This window comes from Muntiacus reevesi, chromosome 1 (genome assembly GCF_963930625.1).
Source record: "Muntiacus reevesi chromosome 1, mMunRee1.1, whole genome shotgun sequence".
In the NCBI taxonomy this organism is placed as follows: Eukaryota; Metazoa; Chordata; class Mammalia; order Artiodactyla; family Cervidae; genus Muntiacus; species Muntiacus reevesi.
The window spans coordinates 8,745,808-8,764,346 of record NC_089249.1 but is presented as its reverse complement, the minus strand read 5'-3'; the positions used below and the strand labels follow the sequence as shown (position 1 = coordinate 8,764,346).

Sequence of the window (18,539 nt, the reverse complement as noted above, 5' to 3'; positions counted from 1 at the left end):
TTTAAATAGACAGAAAATGACCAGACATCAAGTTGCAGTAGAGGAGGCATGCGGCTTTCCATGGAAAACAAGACTGTGGGATGCGTCTCTGTGCCAGCTATGGAACCGGGTTTAAATTACTCTCTTAGAGCAACTCTGAGAAGTATGTATTTTTATCTCCATTTTAGAATTTGGTTCAAAAAGAATAAGAAATTACTCAAAACCTTAGAAAGTGGCAGACCTGGGGTTCAAGCTCTCCTTCATGTAACTTCAACACTGTGCTCATAAGCCATCCTGCTTCACAACCTGAAGTCTAGGTCAAACAATGACAGGGACCACAGATAGGAGCATGTCCAGGGTTTTCACATAGAGAGGTTTAGAAAATCCACCGTGGGGAGCTAAGTCCAAGGGAAGAATATGTGGGATTCCCGAGCCTTTTAATCCAGCATCTACTGAGGATGCAAGATCTGGGAAATAGATTTGCCTGAGACTCAGCTTTGGAAAAGCTGGTTCTGATCAGATTGGCAGTGAGCACTGGTAAAGCCAGGCATCGGCAGCTGGGGAGCCAGGGACCAGCACCGAGGGACAGGAAACCTAGCTATTGAGGGCCGACACATACGGTTCTGTGTTTAGCTACTGAGAAGGTTGATCTCTGCGACTGAAAGCATGAGAAGTCAGATGGAGGACTCAGCCGCTGGTAGAAATAGGGTAAATCATGATTGACTCCATAAGGCACCCTATTGACAGAGAGCCCATCCTATTTGTCTTATTCGGAGACAAAATTAGTATCAGTGCCTGGAACAGAACCAAAAGGAGATCAAGTTGACTCGGTTACCGGGATTGGACTGTGTGATTCAGCAAGGGTGTAGACTATGCCATGTATGTCTGACCTTAGGAATTGTCACATCTAATACATGAGACTCAAGTTCATTTTTTACCAAAATCAATTGATACATTGGATATTTCAAGATTTCTCCTTTAATAATAGTGAGCACTAATAGTGGTTGTGCATTTAATATATGTCAAGAACAGTGCATAGCACTTTGTTTGCATCTCATTTAATCCTCATGGCAATATGGGTGGTAAGCATTGTTAACATCATTGTTTTACAAATAAATGTGAAGGCTTGGAAGGATTAAATAATTCATGTAAGGCCACATGTCTAAGAAGTGTGGAGTGGGGTTGAGTGACTGGACAAGTCATTAAAATGTTGAAAAATTTCTATTCTAGTAGTAAGTAGTCATTACAAGCTCTTCTGAGAGGTCACATGTCCCTAGCCTGCTCCATGATCAGCCAGCTAAGGAGGGGTTTGTACTGTAGGAGGTCTCTGGGGCCAGAATCTGCTCTCATGGGGTGGGTCCTCTGCTGCACTGGATGTACCTCTGTTGATGGAGGTAGTTTTCATAGCACACATCCCGCCCGGTATGTTAGGGTTTGTAGCTTAACTATCCTCTAAGAGAGTGTATGAATCTCCCTGAACATTCATATGCATAAGCTCTTGCTAGTGTTCCTTCATCAACACTTGCTCTAGGGAGGGACTGATAGTATTTCCTGTCGTTAACTTACTTTTCTCAGTTTTTTTTGGCTTTTCCTTTTGTAAATGTGTTGACACTGTTAAAACCCACTTACATTTCCCACCATCGCTCACTGTGGGGCAGGTGGTAATGCACTCCAAGAATGCTGAATTATTTCAGTGCAGTTTAATGAAAGGAGCTGGGATGGATCTAAAGGTGGCTGACTTGAGTTCAAATCTTGACTCCATCAATTATTGTCTGTGTGACCTTGCACAGGCTACCAAACTTCTTTTTTCATTTGTAAAATGATGGTAATTCTATCCATCCCTCCCAGAGTCCTACCATCCATTTAAATCTTTTCACTGAAGAGAGACATGAATTAATATCGCAATGGATATAGTCTACTGCACAATGTACTTGTCTAGTCCTTGAGGGGATTGAAAAATTGGCAGACCGGGTTATTAATAGTTTTCAAGATAGAATCCACACTGAATGCTGCACTGTTCTCTGCCTCCAAAGAGCAGATGTGGGTTTTCTGTCTTATTTGTTGTGATGGGTTTGTTTACTGGAGCTCTTCTTTTAGAACTGTCTAGAACTTTTCCAATTTAAGTCATTCTGAAATGACATTTCCGAAACTAGCCTAAGATTTTGCTCTGCTCTCACTAACCTCACCTCACAGTCCCCCATGAAAGCACACCCAGGCTTCATTACATTTGCCAAGATAGACTCGAGTAAATCCTACTGTAGATAAACAACCCATAAAATTAACCATGGGTGAGCAGACAGTCTCTTAATGCACTCTTTAAAGGGCATGCTCTTTAAGAGGAGAAAGCAACTAGGGAACGGATTTGGAGATAATTTGTGTGTTGCAGGTGTGACCTGATAAGGCACTGAAAAAAAGCTCAACTTTATGACTATAGAAAGGCAGGATGCTCATCATTGTAGCCTACATAAGGAAAGACATTTATTAGAGCAAGATAAATAACTTATTATTCATTGGGAGTAAGAATAAATAGGTACAAAAATAGTAATTTGGTAAGATTTGCTGAGTACTTGTATGCATGATTTCTTTTAGTTGTTAAAGCCATCCTGCGTGATAGGTATTGCTGGGCCTGTTTTACAAACAAGGAAATTAACCCCCAAAGAGTCTGACTAATTTATTGGTTTCCATAGCTAGGAGGCAGAGTAATAGTCCTCAATGCCCAGGAGACATTTAGCAAAGTCTGGAGACATTTCTGGTTGTCACAACCGACAGAAAATGCTTCTGACGGTAGAGACAAGGGATGCTGGCCAGCGTAGCATGCTGACGACAACCCCTCACATCGAAGTATAGGCACGGGGTGTCAGCAGTGCTGAGGCTGGGAAACCCTCAACTGGAGGGCGTGGCTGGGGACCCGGGTTGTTGTTTTTTTTGATTTCCAATTTAATGCTTATTTCTCTACAAGTTTCTAAAGATAATAGTGTAGTAGAGCGGTCATTGATCCTAAGTTTCTCCAGGCCGATGTGTCTCTGGTACGGCGGTAGCTGCAGCTGATATTATTTTGATTGTTACCGACCAATCCCGAGTTGATCCCTGGCAAGGACCCTTCTGCCCAGAGTCGCTTGTGCCAACAGAAGGAGACTGAATTTGGTTCAGAAGCAAAGGGAAGCTTTAATGTGATGAAGGAACAGAGAGGAGTGAGCTCAAGCCGTAGAGTACACGCTCTCCCTTACAGGTTGCTTTATTGGTGGGGCTGCTTTAGTAGTTTTTCTTTTTTCTGAACTGCAGGGAATTCGGGATCTTAGTGCCCGGAACCTGCTCCCTCTGCAGTGAAAGCACAGAATTTTAATCGCTGGTCCACAGGTAAGTGCCTTTTGGGCATCCTTGCCAGTGGGGAGTGGGCTGAGCTCTCGCGGGACAGGCGCAGGCGCGTGGCGACCGCGACGCCGGCGCAGCCCCTCTGCGCGGCCCGCCGCCGCCATCTTGGGTTGAAGGCTGCGCGCGCTGCTTCTGCGCGCGGCCCTGGAGCTGAGGTGCTGGCTCAGCTGTTTGTTCTGGGAATACTGGCCTGAAGGCCGGAGGGCAAGGCCTCTACAGGCGTCACCCTGTGAGCGAGCGAAAAAGAGACTAACCACGAAGGAGAACAAAAGGTTAGACTATTTTATTACCGGATTCCATTTTTTCCCCGAAACATTTGTACAGTCCAGGTCTTTATTTTCTTTACACCGGGCAGGTCAGGAGTTCATAGGGAACGGGCTCCAACAGTTGAGGCTCCTTTTCATTGACTCTCACGAAGTGTGCTTCTCAGGGTGGAGCAGGCTGGCGCGTCAGCTGAACCCAAGCCCCTTTCTCTTTGGCGTCCTTCTTTTTCTGATCGTTTTCCTTTGCACGTTTTAGGAAGCTAGCTCAGCTCTTAAGGGTGCTCAGTATGCTCCGTAGGCGCACTCATTCTCTTGGCAAGAATCTTGCCCTTGTTTGTGTACAGTGATGCCAGAGCATGCTGGCAAAACTCCTAGTTTTGCCATGGTAACGTTTGTGGGACGTTCCTTTTTGTAGGTACCCAGTCCCTTGATATCTACAATATCACTTTTCTTGTAGATTTGCTTGTATGTGGGCAAAGGAACAACTCCATGTTTTCTGAAAGTCCTGGAGAACACGTAGTGGGGGTCCTTCCTGTCTCCCTTTGTTTTGTGTTGGTCATTTTGACAAATTACTGGAAGATGGCCGTTCCAGCCGATAGGGGCATATTCCATTTTTATTTCCCAGGAATTGTTAATGGGTTTTAGTGGTGACAGTGGGTCATTGTATCTATTCTGCTGGGTTGTTTTTTTTTTTTTTTTTCAGTTAAAAAAATTTTTTTTCCATTTATTTTTATTAGTTGGAGGCTAATTAGTTTACAGTATTGTAGTGGTTTTTGCCGTACATTGACATGAATCAGCCATGGATTTACGTGTGTTCACTATCCCGATCCCCTCTCCCGCCTCCCTCCCCACCCTATCCCTCTGGGTCTTCCAGTGCACCAGCCCTGAGCACCTGTCTCATGCATCCAACCTGGGCTGATGATCTGTTTCACCCTTGATGGTATACTTGTTTCAGTGCTATTCTCTCAGAACATCCCACCCTCGCCTTCTCCCGCAGAGTCCAAAAGTCTGTTCTGTACATCTGTGTCTCTTTTTCTGTTTTGCATATAGGGTTATCGTTGCCATCTTTCTAAATTCCATATATATGCGTTAGTATACTGTATTGGTGTTTATCTTTCTGGCTTACTTCACTCTGTATAATGGGCTCCAGTTTTATCCATCTCATTAGAACTGATTCAAATGAATTCTTTTTAATGGCTGAGTAATATTCCATTGTGTATATGTACCATAGCTTCCTTATCCCTTTGTCTTTTGATGGGCATCTAGGTTGCTTCCATATCCTGGCAATTATAAACAGTGTTGCCATGAACATTGGGTTGCATGTGTCTCTTTCAGATCTGGTTTCCTTGGTGTGTATGCCCAGGAGTGGGATTGCTGGGTCATATGGCAGTTCTGTTTCCAGTTTTGTTGTTTTGAGTCACACCCCTGGGTATCACCTGAAGTGTGGCAGTAGCTAGTCTGCAGGTGGCAGAGGAAGAATCTCCTTATATGTAGCAAAGTTGAGGAGAAAAATGAACAGGGGATTTTTTAAAAAGGCTCTCTTATGGTTTACCCATGTAAATAAGAATAATGCCCCATCACATGTATTTACAGCTTTATGATTTTCAAAGCACTTTTATATTCTTTTAACAAATTGAGGAGAAACTAGTGCCATGTTCTGTTATAGTTCTGAGCATACAGAGGAGACAAAATAAAGTTTCTTGGCCTCTTAAAGCTTATGTATGAGGGGTGGGGAACACAGACCAGAGGAAACAAATATGTAATACAATGGAGAAAGATAAGCACCGTGGAATAGGATAAAGCAGTTTGCGCACTTGGGAGTGTGGGGGTCGGGGTATGGCCATGTCACATAGTTGGGGAGGGGAGGTCCATGACTAAGGTGGGTACTTTTGCAGAGATGTAAAGAGGGGAAGAGAGTGAATCATGTAGATATTAGGGAGAGGAGGGTTCCAAGCAGAGAGAACAGCGGGTGCTCTGGGACTGGTTTGTGCTTGACAAGTTCAGTGAATGATAAGGAGGCTGGTATGGCTGGAGCTGAGTGAATGGTGGAGAAACAGGGAAGATGAAGTGTCAGAGATAGTAACCCAGAGACCTTGTAAGCCATTGAAGAAGGAGTTTGGGTTTGACTCTGATTGAGAATACAGAATGAAACAGGGCAAAGGCTAGTAGAATTTTGCCAAGAGAACACACTGGTCATAGCAAACACCCTCTTCCAACAACACAAGAGAAGACTCTACACATGGACATCACCAGATGGTCAACACTGAAATCAGATTGATTATATTCTTTGCAGCTGAAGATGGAGAAGCTCTATACAGTCAGCAAAAACAAAACTGGGAGCTGACTGTGGCTCAGATCATGAACTCCTTATTGCCAAATTCAGACTTAAACTGAAGAAAGTAGGGAAAACCACTAGACTCTTCAGGTATGACCTAAATCAATCCCTAACGATTATACAGTGGAAGTGAGAAATAGAGTCAAGGGAAGAGCTCTGATAGACAGATTGCCTGATGAACTATGGACGGAGGTTCATGACATTGTACAGGAGGCAGGGATCAAGACCATCCCCAAGAAAACGAAATGCAAAAGGCAAAATGGTTGTCTGAGGAGGCCTTACAAATAGCTGTGAAAAGAAGGAAGCTAAAGGCAAAGGAGAAAAGGAAAGATATACCCATCTGAATGCAGAATTCCAAAGAATGGCAAGGAGAGATAAGAAAGCCTTCCTCAGTGATCTGTGCAAAGAAATAGAGGAAAACAATAGAATGGGAAAGACTAGGAATCTCTTCAAGAAAATTAGAGATACCAGGGAACATTTCATGCAAAGATGGGCTCAATAAAGGACAGAAATGGTGTGTACCTAACAGAAGCATTCTTTTTAATAGCTGAGTAAAATACCATTGTGTATATGTACCACAGTTTTCCTATTCATTCGTCTGCTGATGGTATGTACCTAACCTTAAGATATTAAGAAGAGGTGGCAAGAATACACAGAACTATACAAAAAAAAACTTCATCAACTGACAAAGAATCTCAAAAATATACAAGCAGCTCCTGTAGCTCAATACCAGAAAAATAAGCAGCCCAATTAGAAAAAGGGCCAAAGAACTAAACAGACATTTCTCCAAAGACGACATATAAATGGCTAACAAACACATGAAAAGATGCTCAACATTACTCATTATCAGAGAAATGCAAATAAAAACCACCATGAGGTACCATCTCACGCTGGTTAGAATGGCTGCTATCAAAAAGTCTACAAACAATAAATGCTGGAGAGGGTGTGGAGAAAAAGGAACCCTCTTACACTGTTGGTGGGAATGCAAACTAGTACAGCCTCTATGGAGAACAGTGTGGAGATTCCTTAAAAAGCTGGAAATAGAACTGCCATACGACACAGCAATCCCACTGCTGGGCATACACACTGAGGAGACCAGAATTGAAAGAGACATGTGTACCCTAATGTCCATCGCAGCACTGTTTGACAGTAGCTAGGGCATGGAAGCAACCTAGATGTCCATCAGCAGACAAATGGATAGGAAAGCTGTGGTACATATATACAGTAGAATATTACTCAGCTATTAAAAAGAATGCATTTAAATCCATTCTAATGAGGTGGATGAAACTGGAACCTATTATACAGAGTGAAGTAAGTCAGAAAGAAAAACACCAATACAGTATATTAATGCATATATATGGAATTTAGAAAGATGGTGATGATGACCATATATGAGAAACAGCAAAGTAAACACAGATGTAAAGAACAGACTTTTGGACTCTGTGGGAGAAGGCAAGGGTGGGATGATTTGAGAGAATAGCATTGAAACATGTATATTACCATATGTGAAATAGATCGGCAGTCCAGGTTCGATGCATGAGGCAGGGTGCTCAGGGCTGGTGCACTGGGATGACCCTGAGGAATGGGATGGGGAGGGAGGTGGGAGGAAGGGTCAGGATGGGGAACACATGTATATCCATGGCTAATTCTTGTGACTGTATGGAAAAAACCACCACAATATTGTAAAGTAATTAGTTTCCAATTAAAATTTAAAAAATAAAATAAAAAAATAAACCACCCAAAAGAAAAAAAAAATCTTCATTACCCAGATAATCATGATGGTGTGATCACTCACCTAGAGCCAGACATCCTGGAGTGCAAAGTCAAGTGGACCTTAGGAAGCATCACTCTGAACAAAGCTAGTGGAGGTGATGGAATTCCAGCTGAGCTATTTCAAATCCTAAAAGATGATGCTGTGAAAGTGCTGCACTCAATATACCAGCAAATTTGGAAAACTCAGTAGTGGGCACAGTACTGGAAAAGGTCAGTCTTCATTCCAGTCCCAAAGAAAGGCAATGCCAAGGAATGCTCAAGCTATCACACAATTGCACTCATCTCACACACTAGTAAAGTAATGCTCAAAATTCTCCAAGCCAGGCTTCAACAGTACATGAACTGTGAACTTCCAGATGCTCAAGCTGGAGTTAGAAAAAGCAAAGGAACCAGAGATCAAATTGCCAACATCCACTGGACCACAGAAAAAGCAAGAGAGTTCCAGAAAAACATATACTTCTGCTTATTGACTATGTCAAAGCCTTTGTCTGTGTGGATCACAACAAACTGTGGAAAATTCTTCAAGAGATGGGAATACCAGACTACCTGACCTGCCTCTTGAGAGATCTGTATGCAGGTCAGGAAGCAACAGTTAGAACTGGACATGGAACATAGACTTGTTCCAAATAGGGAAAGGAGTATGTCAAGGCTGTGTATTGTCCCCCTGCTTATTTAACTTATATGCAGAGTACATCATGAGAAATTTTGGGCTGGATGAAGCACAAGCTGGAGTCAAGATTGCTGGGAGAAATACCAATAACCTCAGATATGCAGATGACACCAAAGTATGTCAGAAAGTGAAAAAGAACTAAAGAGCCTCTTGATGAAAGTGAAAGAAGAGAGTGAAAAAGTTAACTTAAAACTCAACATTCAGAAAACTAAGATCATGGCATCTGGTCCGATCACTTCATGGCAAATAAATGGGGAAACAGTGAAAACAGTGACAGACTTTTATTTTTGGGGCTTCAAAATCACTCCAAATGGTGACTGCAGCCATGAAAGTAAAAGATGCTTGCTCCTTGGAAGAAAAGTTATGACCAACCTAGACAGCATATTAAAAAACAGAGAGATGACTTAGCCAACAAAGGTCTGTTTAGTCAAGGCTATGGTTTTTCCAGTGGTCATGTATGGATGTGAGAGTTGAACTATAAAGAAAACTGAGTGCCGAAGAATTGATGCTTTTGAACTGTGGTGTTGAAGACTCTTGAGAGTCCCTTGGACTGCAGGGAAATCCAACCAGTCCATCCTAAAGGAGATCAGTCCTGGGTGTTCATTGGAAGGACTGATGCTGAAGCTGAAACTCCAATACTTTGGCCACCTGATGCGAAGAGCTGACTCATTAGAAAAGACCCTGATGCTGGGAAAGATTGAAGGCAGGAGGAGAAGGGGATGACAGAGGATGAGATGGTTGGATGGCATCACCGACTCGATGGACATGAGTTTGAGTAAACTCTGGGAGTTGGTGATGGACAGGGGGGCCTGGTGTGCTATAATCCATGGGGTCACAAAGAGTTGGGCACGACTGAGTGATTGAACTAACTGATTGAGATGGGGGCCACTGAAGAATTCTGAGCAGAGAATTGACATGATTAGATATCATTTTAAGAGACCAGTCTGGCTACTGTGTTGAGGCTAATCTGAGGGGCCTAAAGTTTGAGGCCAGTTCCAGGGCTGTTGCAATAATCCAGAAAAGAAACCGTAGTGGTTGGCACCAGAGATGTAGCATTGGATGTGATGAAATCAATCTGATTCTGGTTATCTGTTGAAGGTTGAGCCACAATCTATTGAAGGATTTGCATCATAAATGGAGTATGAAAGAGAAAAGAGGTGACTCCAAGGATTTTGGACTGAGAAACTTCCACATTTGAAGTAGGGGAGGCTTATAGCTCAGTTCATAAAGAATCTGCCTGCAGTGCAGGAGACCCAGGTTTGATTCCTGGGTTGGGAAGATCGCCAGGAGAAGGAAGTGGAAAAATCACTGCAGTAGTCTTGCCTGGAGAATCCCATGGACAGAGTAGCCTAGCAGGCTACTCTCCATGGCATTGCAGGAGTTGGACAGGACTTAGTGACTAAACCACCACCATAAGAGAAACAGGATTGAGGTGAAAAATCAGGAGTGCAGGTTTTAGCATATTAAGTGTAAGGTGCTTATTAGAAACCTGAGTGGAGGTACAGTTATGTCATATCAGATAACATATTCAATGTTATATCTTTCTTTAACCAAAGACCAGTGTTTAATTAACATGCGCATGGCTATAGTGTGATGAAACTGGGATGACATCACACTCTATATGATTCTAAGACCGATGTCCTTCTACTGATGGAGAGTTCTAGATGTAAATCAGCATCAGGAAGCCTCTAATAACACCATTTCCTAAAATCTGTCTTTAAACTGTGGTTCGTTATGATCTTCCCTAAAAAGGAAGGGATGGTCATATTTGGACAGAAGCACAGAGTACATTAAAGGAAGTTGACCTCCTGGTGTGGGCCTGGGAATTATTATCAAAGCTATAAAAAGAGCAGGGCAAAGAAGCCCAAATAACTCAAATTCTGCCTACTTCAGATATCACTTATTTTAAAGAGCTTTCTTTTTCTTTATGCATCGATAGAATCAACAAAAATGAAATCTCAGTCTTTATACTTGTTTAATTTATTTCTGGCCAGTCACTTTCCCCCAGAGTTTTTAGTATAACGAAGTTCAGACGTACAAAACTGTTGGGTAAGCATCTGTATATTCACCTCCTGGGCTGTGCTGTGCTTAGTCGCTCAGTCATAGCCAACTCCTCCACCCTGTAGACTGTCGTCCACCAGGCTCCTCTGTCCTTGGGATTCTCCAGGCAAAGAATACTGAAGTGGGTTGCTGTGCCCTCCTCCAAGGGATCTTCCCAATCAGGGGTAGCATCTACATTTAATATATTCCTATATTTACTTTTTCACATATCTCTCCATCCATCTCTCTATGTAAACATCTTTTCATCTTACTTTATTTTTTGATGAATTCCATGGTCAGTTGCAGCCTTTAGTATGCTTTACCCTTAACGACTTCAGCATGCCTATCATGAACCAAGTTCCATATTAAACCCTATATTTTTTACGCTTGTGTGCCATTTGGTTTTCAGTGGCTCTCTTGTAAACAGCATGTAGTAGAATTTTGAACTTAGGTCTTATCTAAGAGTTCATCTTCGAAGGAGGAGCCTTTGACCCCATCGCATTGACTGGGATTGTGGAATGTCAGTTTTTGCTTCTATCTTCTTATTTTATAATTTTCTTTGTGTATGCCTCCTTGACATTCCCCTGTTTATGCTTGTACAGTCTTTCATCATTTGCTCAAAATTTCTTTGGTCTTTTCTGTCTAGTAAATATGTTCTTTTTTTTGCAATTAGTAGTTACCTTTGCATTAAAACAGATGTTGAGTCTGGGATTCTTTATTCATGTCAAGAATGAAACAGCTTCTGTTGCCTCCTCTCTCATCAAAGGAGATCCCTGAAGCTCCTTTGTCTTCCTCAGCTGCTGGACCACATCAGAGTTTCTGCCCAGGAAGTCACAGACTCAGAGCATGTTAGGCTCTCATTTTGCAAGAGGGGAAAACTGAGACCAGGAGGGGAAAAAGACTTTTTCCTTCTGAGGACCCCCAAGTTCTGAATGGAAGAATCAGAGACCTGGATTGGACTTAGGACATTTACTCCACCTCTACCTTTAGCTCAGACAACACTCAAACATTTAACAGCTCCAGACAGATGAGAAAAGACACTAGTTTTAGAAGATTAAAGAAAATGGATTTCTCAATTCATTGTAGAAGTTTAAAAGCCTTCCAGGAAATCCTTCCGTTTCTATAATAAAAAATTTTAGACTACATTCTATTAATCTTTATGTCCATAATGGAAAAACCTTTTGCTTAATAATATCTCTTCAAATATTTGAAGGCTATTCTTAAGTCTCCCCATAGTCTCCTTTTCTTGAGAATAAATAATCCAAATTCCTTTAAAATTTTCTCATAAATTCTTCTTCCCATTCTTTTATTAACCTTTATAACTTTCCATGAGCTTCCTTTAAATTTTCTATCTTGCTTCTAGGTTGTGAAGCCAGGAAAGGACAGGACAAGGTGCACTGATACTGTTTATGAAGTTCATACCAAACTGTGAGTTCCTTGAGGGTAAGGGTTATTTCTTATTGAACTTTTTACCCCTAGATTAGGGGGTTGGAAACCCTCTTTTTCCCTAAAAAGAGACAGATAGCAATACTTTAGCCATTGCAGGCCAAGAGATTATGTCCTATCTTCTTTGAATAGCTGTTGTTTCTGAAATGCTAATACTGTTTTTTCATTTTGCATTATAGAAATGTGAAAATCATTCTTAGCTCAAGGGCCATGCAAAAACAAGTAGTGGGTCAGATTTGACTTGTGGGCCCTGGTTTGCTGAATCTTGCCCTGGAACATAGTAGGCATTCAGTGAAGTGTGTTGAGTAAGAGAGTACTTGCGCCAATGAAGATTATTTCACAATTGCTGTTTTTTATATTCTTATTTAGCATTTCTCTTACATTTCTGGCACAGTGAACTTGTCCACTAAGACCTTGAGATCTTCCTCTGCCATTCACGCTCATGGCCAGTACTTCCACATGCTGTTTGTACTTGGGTAGTTTTGCTGTTTTTCCCTTAATCTGAGATGCAGTAGAAGCCCTCTATTAACCTTCATTTGCTGGTGCCTTTGGGTCTCACCTTTAATTTAGTAAGGCCGTTTTGAACTTTTGTTTTTTGTGTGTTCAGCAGCTGCCTTAGTTGCAAATTACCTGTGAACTTAACAAGCAACTACAGGCAATTGGCAAAACCAGAATCCGAGTCTCAGTTCAACCCCTTCAGCTGAGGCCTCCAGCTCTATTTCCATTCTTATGGTTCCTACCTGCTCTAAAAGGTTGGGAAACTTATTTCTCCTTATTGTCCTGGAATAGATTGGAAGGAGTCACACAGGCTCATAAGAAGGCTGGCATTGATGGCAAAAGGGAAAAGACGCTTCCTTCCTTGTCTCCTTAGTTTTTGAATCCTTAGAGAACACAAGCCACAGCCCGAGGGAGCATGAAGTTCTGTATCAGTTAGGAGAATTTCCATTCTGAACTGAATTTGGATGAAGCAGTTATGAGCAGCACAAATCCAGCGTCCGGGGATGGAGCCATTTTACAGGATGCCTAGAGGCTGATCCCTGAGACAGAGTACATCACTCCTGCCATCCCCTTTGTCCCACTCCTAGGTTCAGATGAATTGAGCCCTAGCTCCACAGATGTCTTTCTGATGGAATCTCCCAGCTTAGCTGCCATGACCTTGTGGGGTACCTGCTGTCTCTTTCAGCCAGGGTTCAGTGGAACCACCTCTAAGCTGCTGGGGGTTAATAAGCAGCCATGCTTCTCCAGTGCTCTGTGTCCTCCCTTGGGACGCAGAGGAGTTTTTAGATGAAGCCAGATGTGACGTCACGGCTGGTGGACCGCACAGACAGGCAGTGCTCCTCTTCCTCCAAGCTCCTGGCTGCTAGGTGGCTCCAGCTTCCAGCCAGAGGGGGCTGGGAAAGGCTCTGCTCCAGCTCTCTAGGGGTGATGTGTGTTGCCCGCAGACCATTTTCTCCAGTTTTCCTTTTCTCTCTCCTCCCTTCCTCTCTGTGTTGCTAAAATTGTTGTGATTGCTACCATTTAAAATGTCCAGAAAAGCTACATTTATTTACAACGACTTCCTTAACCAGCTGGGAGAAGTTGCAAAATAGCTAACCCAGTGGTGGATCAATCTAACATTTCTTTCAAATGTCGATGTAAAGAAAATGATGACAATTTTAAGACTCTATTTGGTGAAAATGATCTACGAGAGATGGCGGATGGCTGAAGGTCACAAATCAGGCAGCTGCCTCTGGCTCAGTGATTCAGAAGAAGTGTGGAAGGCAATGGAAAGTGTGTTTCTGAGTTTTTATGAGAGCCCAAGATTGGGAATTTATCAACATGCCTGGGATTTGCTGTAATGAGCCTCTTTACTCCTCTCATAAAACAAACCAGTGTCTGATTAGAGCTGGCTGGCCTTCCTTAGATACAGAAATTAATTCAATTAGATTTTAGGGGGAAAAGTATCACACTTGTCTGGCTTACCTGATAACAGCCTCATTTGCATGTGGGGATCATGCTTATTCCCCACATGGTTAAAAGAATAATGTCAATGACATTGAATTTGCATATTCTCCATCATTAGTATTTGGAGAGTTTCTTTCAAGGTGTTTTACATTCTGGGTATACATTCTCTTTTGCTATTTTTGTTAGATCTGTCATGCTGGGGCAGCAAAACCACTTCAAAATCTCAGTGGCTTAAAACAGTGAGGGTTAATTTCATTCTCGAGCTGTGTTGCGACGTGTCAGTCTTGTCCAGCATGAGCTGTGCTCCATGATGTTTTCTTTCAGGGTCCCCCCCACTGTTGAGAGCACAGGTTCACAGACTTTTTCTGTAAAGGGCCAGATGGTAAATATTTTCAGTTTTGCAGGCCATATGGTCTCTGTGGCAGCTACTCAACTCTGCTGTGCAGCAAGCAAGCAGCCATAGACTGTGTGTAAAAGAACGGACATGATTGTGTCCCAATAAAGCTTTATTTATAAAAATTGGCCGTGGGCTGGATTTGGGTTGTGGGCTATAGTTTGTCCACCCTATGGTGGAAAAGAAGGAAAGGTGGTAAACCTTGCACCAATTCTTCAAGGCATAACTTTCACTCACACTTGATTGGCTATAGCAAACCACCTGTCCACATCTAAATTCACGGAGAAACAGAAAGTGTAGTCCTTATCCTTCTCCAGAAAGAGAATGGGAAATATTGATGAATAGCACCAGTGATCACGAACCCCTTCTCTATTCTTTTTTAGAGAAACCAGTGTTTCCTCAAGCTCTCAACAGCTTCAAAAAGCATCCTTTAAATGCAGTCCAACTCAGTTGCTTTGGTGAAGTTAAACAAATTTAGTAGATGATTAAGATCTGATTTTCAGGAGTCATCCTAAGCATTAAGTATGTGACTTTTTTTTCGTTAAGCCCATCAAAGTTCTGTTTGGGTTCCTGCAGCAATCTGAAGTGAGATTAATTTCATCCATCCAACTCATTGTCAGATGTTTAGACTTCTGGATCCAGACCAGTGATCATATCCTCAGGTCCTTGGCTTTTCTTTCTTTTCTTTTTCTTTATAGCCATGCAAGTCCAGGGCTCTCACCTTTCACTGGGACAGAACTGGGCCTGGGTACCATCTCTTTGCATCCCTGAGAGAGGCCAGAAATCCCATATATGGGGGTCTCCAGAGCCTTTCCTGTATTTTAGCATTCATGTCCTTGTCTCTAAGTTTTGCAGATCAGAAAAGCAGGTGTCACTTCATCCAGGAGAGGGCACTGTTTGCAAAGTCTAGAAGGCGCAATTCCTTCTGGTGGAGGCACAAATTAAGGATTAATGAAATCCATATTCAGACGCTGAAACTATAGCACCTATCATAAAACATAAACCAAAACACCACACTAGGAATGTACTCTATAAAAAGGTAAGAAATGCAATTTATTAACAACTTGTACATTCCAGAAGGTACACAAACTGCCTTGTTAAATCAACCAAACATTTTTAGTGGCTGTTCCTCTTCTTTTCTTACAATACAGACTCAGTCTCTTTGAACCAAAGCCTGCTCTGGTGTTAGCTGCTAGGAGGAGGTCCTTGGGATCTTGGAGGTCAAGGCTGAGAGAGAAGGGATGTTTAGGTCCTGTTGCAGAAAGAATAATTTGCCTCTTTCAGGCATCTTCTCCCCTCAGGAAAGTGAATAACATTTCCAAGAAACTTAATGGAAAATGTGGGAAGCAAGTATAACTAAATACAATAGTTCCATAATGCTGAAATGCAAAATCCTGATATTTCATAATAGGGGGACATTTTGAAAAGACAACTTGGTGATTATAAACTTTTTTGTTCCACATGCTCAGTTCATTTGTACCTAAGCCTCTATTTCTGTGCTGTGTTCTTAATAGAACCATCTAGGTCTTTTTTTTTTTTTCCTGCAAATTTCTACTAAGCTGCTAAAGTTTCTTTTTGATTATGACTGTGACCATCAGGTTACTAAGTCCTCTCTGCCTCCATCTTCTTGTAGGTAAAATAGGTGTGATAATAGTGTCTATTTCAGGAGATGTCATGATATTCTTATTATCTTGTGTTCTTTTGTTGTCTCTTCTCACAAGTTTGCAAATTGTTTTAACCTCCTCTGTACTTTTTTCCCATATTGCCGCCATGTAACTTTCTCTGGAATCAATTTACTCTCAGGCAGTTTAGTATCAATCATAAGATACTAAAGGCAACTCTCTGGTTCTCTGAGCATGGGGGATTCATATGCCTTTACCAACTAATCTTTTTGTGATCATACAGAGCATCCAATATCTTCTTTATATCCTATTAAACCTCTCCATAAGGTTTTTCCTGGAATGGTATCCTTTGCAATTTCATCCTCTTTATCTGGTTAAATCCCTGGATTAGGTTAGGTAAAAAAGGATACTGATAATATTCATAATGTTAATAGCAGCTCACATCAATGGGCTACTCTTCATGTCCAGGCACTATGCTAAACATGCTAGGTGCCCTACGTCATTCACTGCTCATCAAACTCTTATTATGCGATATCACCACTTTGCAGATGAGAAAACTGAGGGTTAAGGAAGCAAGCAACTTTGTGCAAGTCATACAACTAGAAAGTAGAGCCGTGGACCTATTCACAGTATACTGACATCAGTCTTGTGCTAGATTATTCTAAAGTGTTTTTCCCCAGGGAGAGGGAATATCAATTCAGTTCAGTCGCCCAGTCTTGTTGGACTCTTTGGGACCCCATGGACTGCAGCAAGCCAGGCCTCCCTGTCCATCACCAACTCCCAGAGTTTACCCAAACTCATGTCCATTGACTCGGTGATGCCATCCAACCATCTCATCCTCTGTCATCCCCTTCTCCTCTCACCTTCAATCTTTCCCAGCATCAGGGTCTTTTCTAATGAGTCAGGTCGCATCAGGTGGCCAAAGTATTGGAGTTTCGACTTCAACATCAGTCCTTCCAATGAACATCCAGGACTGATCTCCTTTAGGATGGACTGGTTGGATCTCCTTGCAGTCCAAGGGACTCTCAAGAGTCTTCTCCAACACCACAGTTCAAAAGCATCAATTCTTTGGTGCTCAGCTTTCTTTATAGTCCAACTCTCACATCCATACATGACCACTGGAAAAACCATAGCCTTGACTAGACAGACCTTTGTTGGCAAAGTAATGTTTCTGTTTTTTTAATATGCTGTCTAGGTTGGCCATAACTTTCCTTCCAAGGAGTAAGCATCTTTTAATTTCATGGCTGCAGTCATGATCTGCAGTGGTTTTGGAACCCCCCAAAGTAAAGTCAGCCAGTGTTTGTACTGTTTCCCCATCTATTTGCCAGGAAGTTATGGGACCAGATGCCATGATCTTAGTTTTCTGAATGTTGAGCTTTAAACCAACTTTTTTACTCTCCTCTTTCACTTTCTTCAAGAGGCTCTTTAGTTTTTATTCATTTTCTGCTGTGTCATCTGCATATCTGAGGTTATTGATATTTCTCCTGTCAATTTTGATTCCAACTTGTGCTTCAACCAGCCCAGGGTTTCTCATGATGTACTCTGCACATAAATTAAATAAGCAGGGTGACAATATACAGCCTGGACATACTCCTTTTCCTATTACAAACAGATAAAGGTCACACCATATATAAAAACAAAACTCTCACCCACCATCTGCAGCAAGTAGCGCAGGAAACTGATCTATTATCAACCGTAAGGAAGAATTAAGAAGTGAAGTTGCTTAGTTGAGTTCGACTCTTTATCAACCATAACCAGCCCAGGAAACCAGCCTGCTATCAGTCAGATTTGTAGGAAGTCAGATCACTATCTCTAGCAAGTGGTCCAGGAAGCCAAACAATAGTCTTCAGAACAATTGGCCCCAGATGGCTTAGCTTAATAACTGACAGCTTCCCTAGTTTTTGTCACCATTTCAAACTTAGGACTAATTTGCATGCATGTGTGCTCAGTCATTTCTGACTCTTTGCGACCCTCTGGACTATAGTCTGCCAGGCTCCTCTGTCTTTGTGATTTCCCAGGCAAGAATACTGGAAGGGGTTGCCATTTTGTTCTCCAGGGATCTTCCCAACCTAGGGATTGAACGCATGTCTCCTGAGTCTCCTGCATTGTCAGGCAGTTTCACTGAGTCACCTGGGAAGCCCTAGTTAGTGAAAGCCCAATATATACCGTGATCAATCATTTGAGATGTTCCTTTTCTGGTTAGCCTGCCTACAGCTTCCCCATGCCAACAACTTCCAATCAGGGCATGCCTGAAGCCTTCTCTTTTTCCAAATGTAAAGCTTTCCCATGCTTCTGCCTGCCTTTGGCCAAATGTAAGTGATAGAGGTTGACTCCCTTTCTATAGCAAGCTCTGAATAAACATGTTTGCTTGCTCTCATTTGATTGGTCTTCATTTATTTCCACACTGGTCACCATGTATTTTTTTCTGGGTTATGCTAATTCTCTTTCATTTTCCACACCAATCTGCTCTCCATACTGACTTAAATAGGTTCATGGTTTTTTTTTGCAGTTGACATTGCAACTGCAGAGAAGTCTCAGATTCCCTGAAACTGCTCATTGTGCAGACTTAGAGTGCTGTGACTTCATCAGTTGATCAATGGTGTTTCGATCGCTTTAGCTATTTTCTGTTGCAGTTTGCTGCTGAAGTGACCAGTCCTCCAGGTCTCTCCAGTGCCCTTCAGTCGTTGCATAATGTCTTCAT

General features: G+C 42.1%; 1 pseudogene; it reads left to right on the top strand.

Annotated features, from left to right (window-relative positions):
- Positions 1-3,597: 3,597 nt before the first annotated feature.
- The window catches only part of LOC136159108 (17S U2 SnRNP complex component HTATSF1 pseudogene), a 210,718-nt pseudogene continuing 195,776 nt past the window's right edge, over positions 3,598-18,539 (top strand).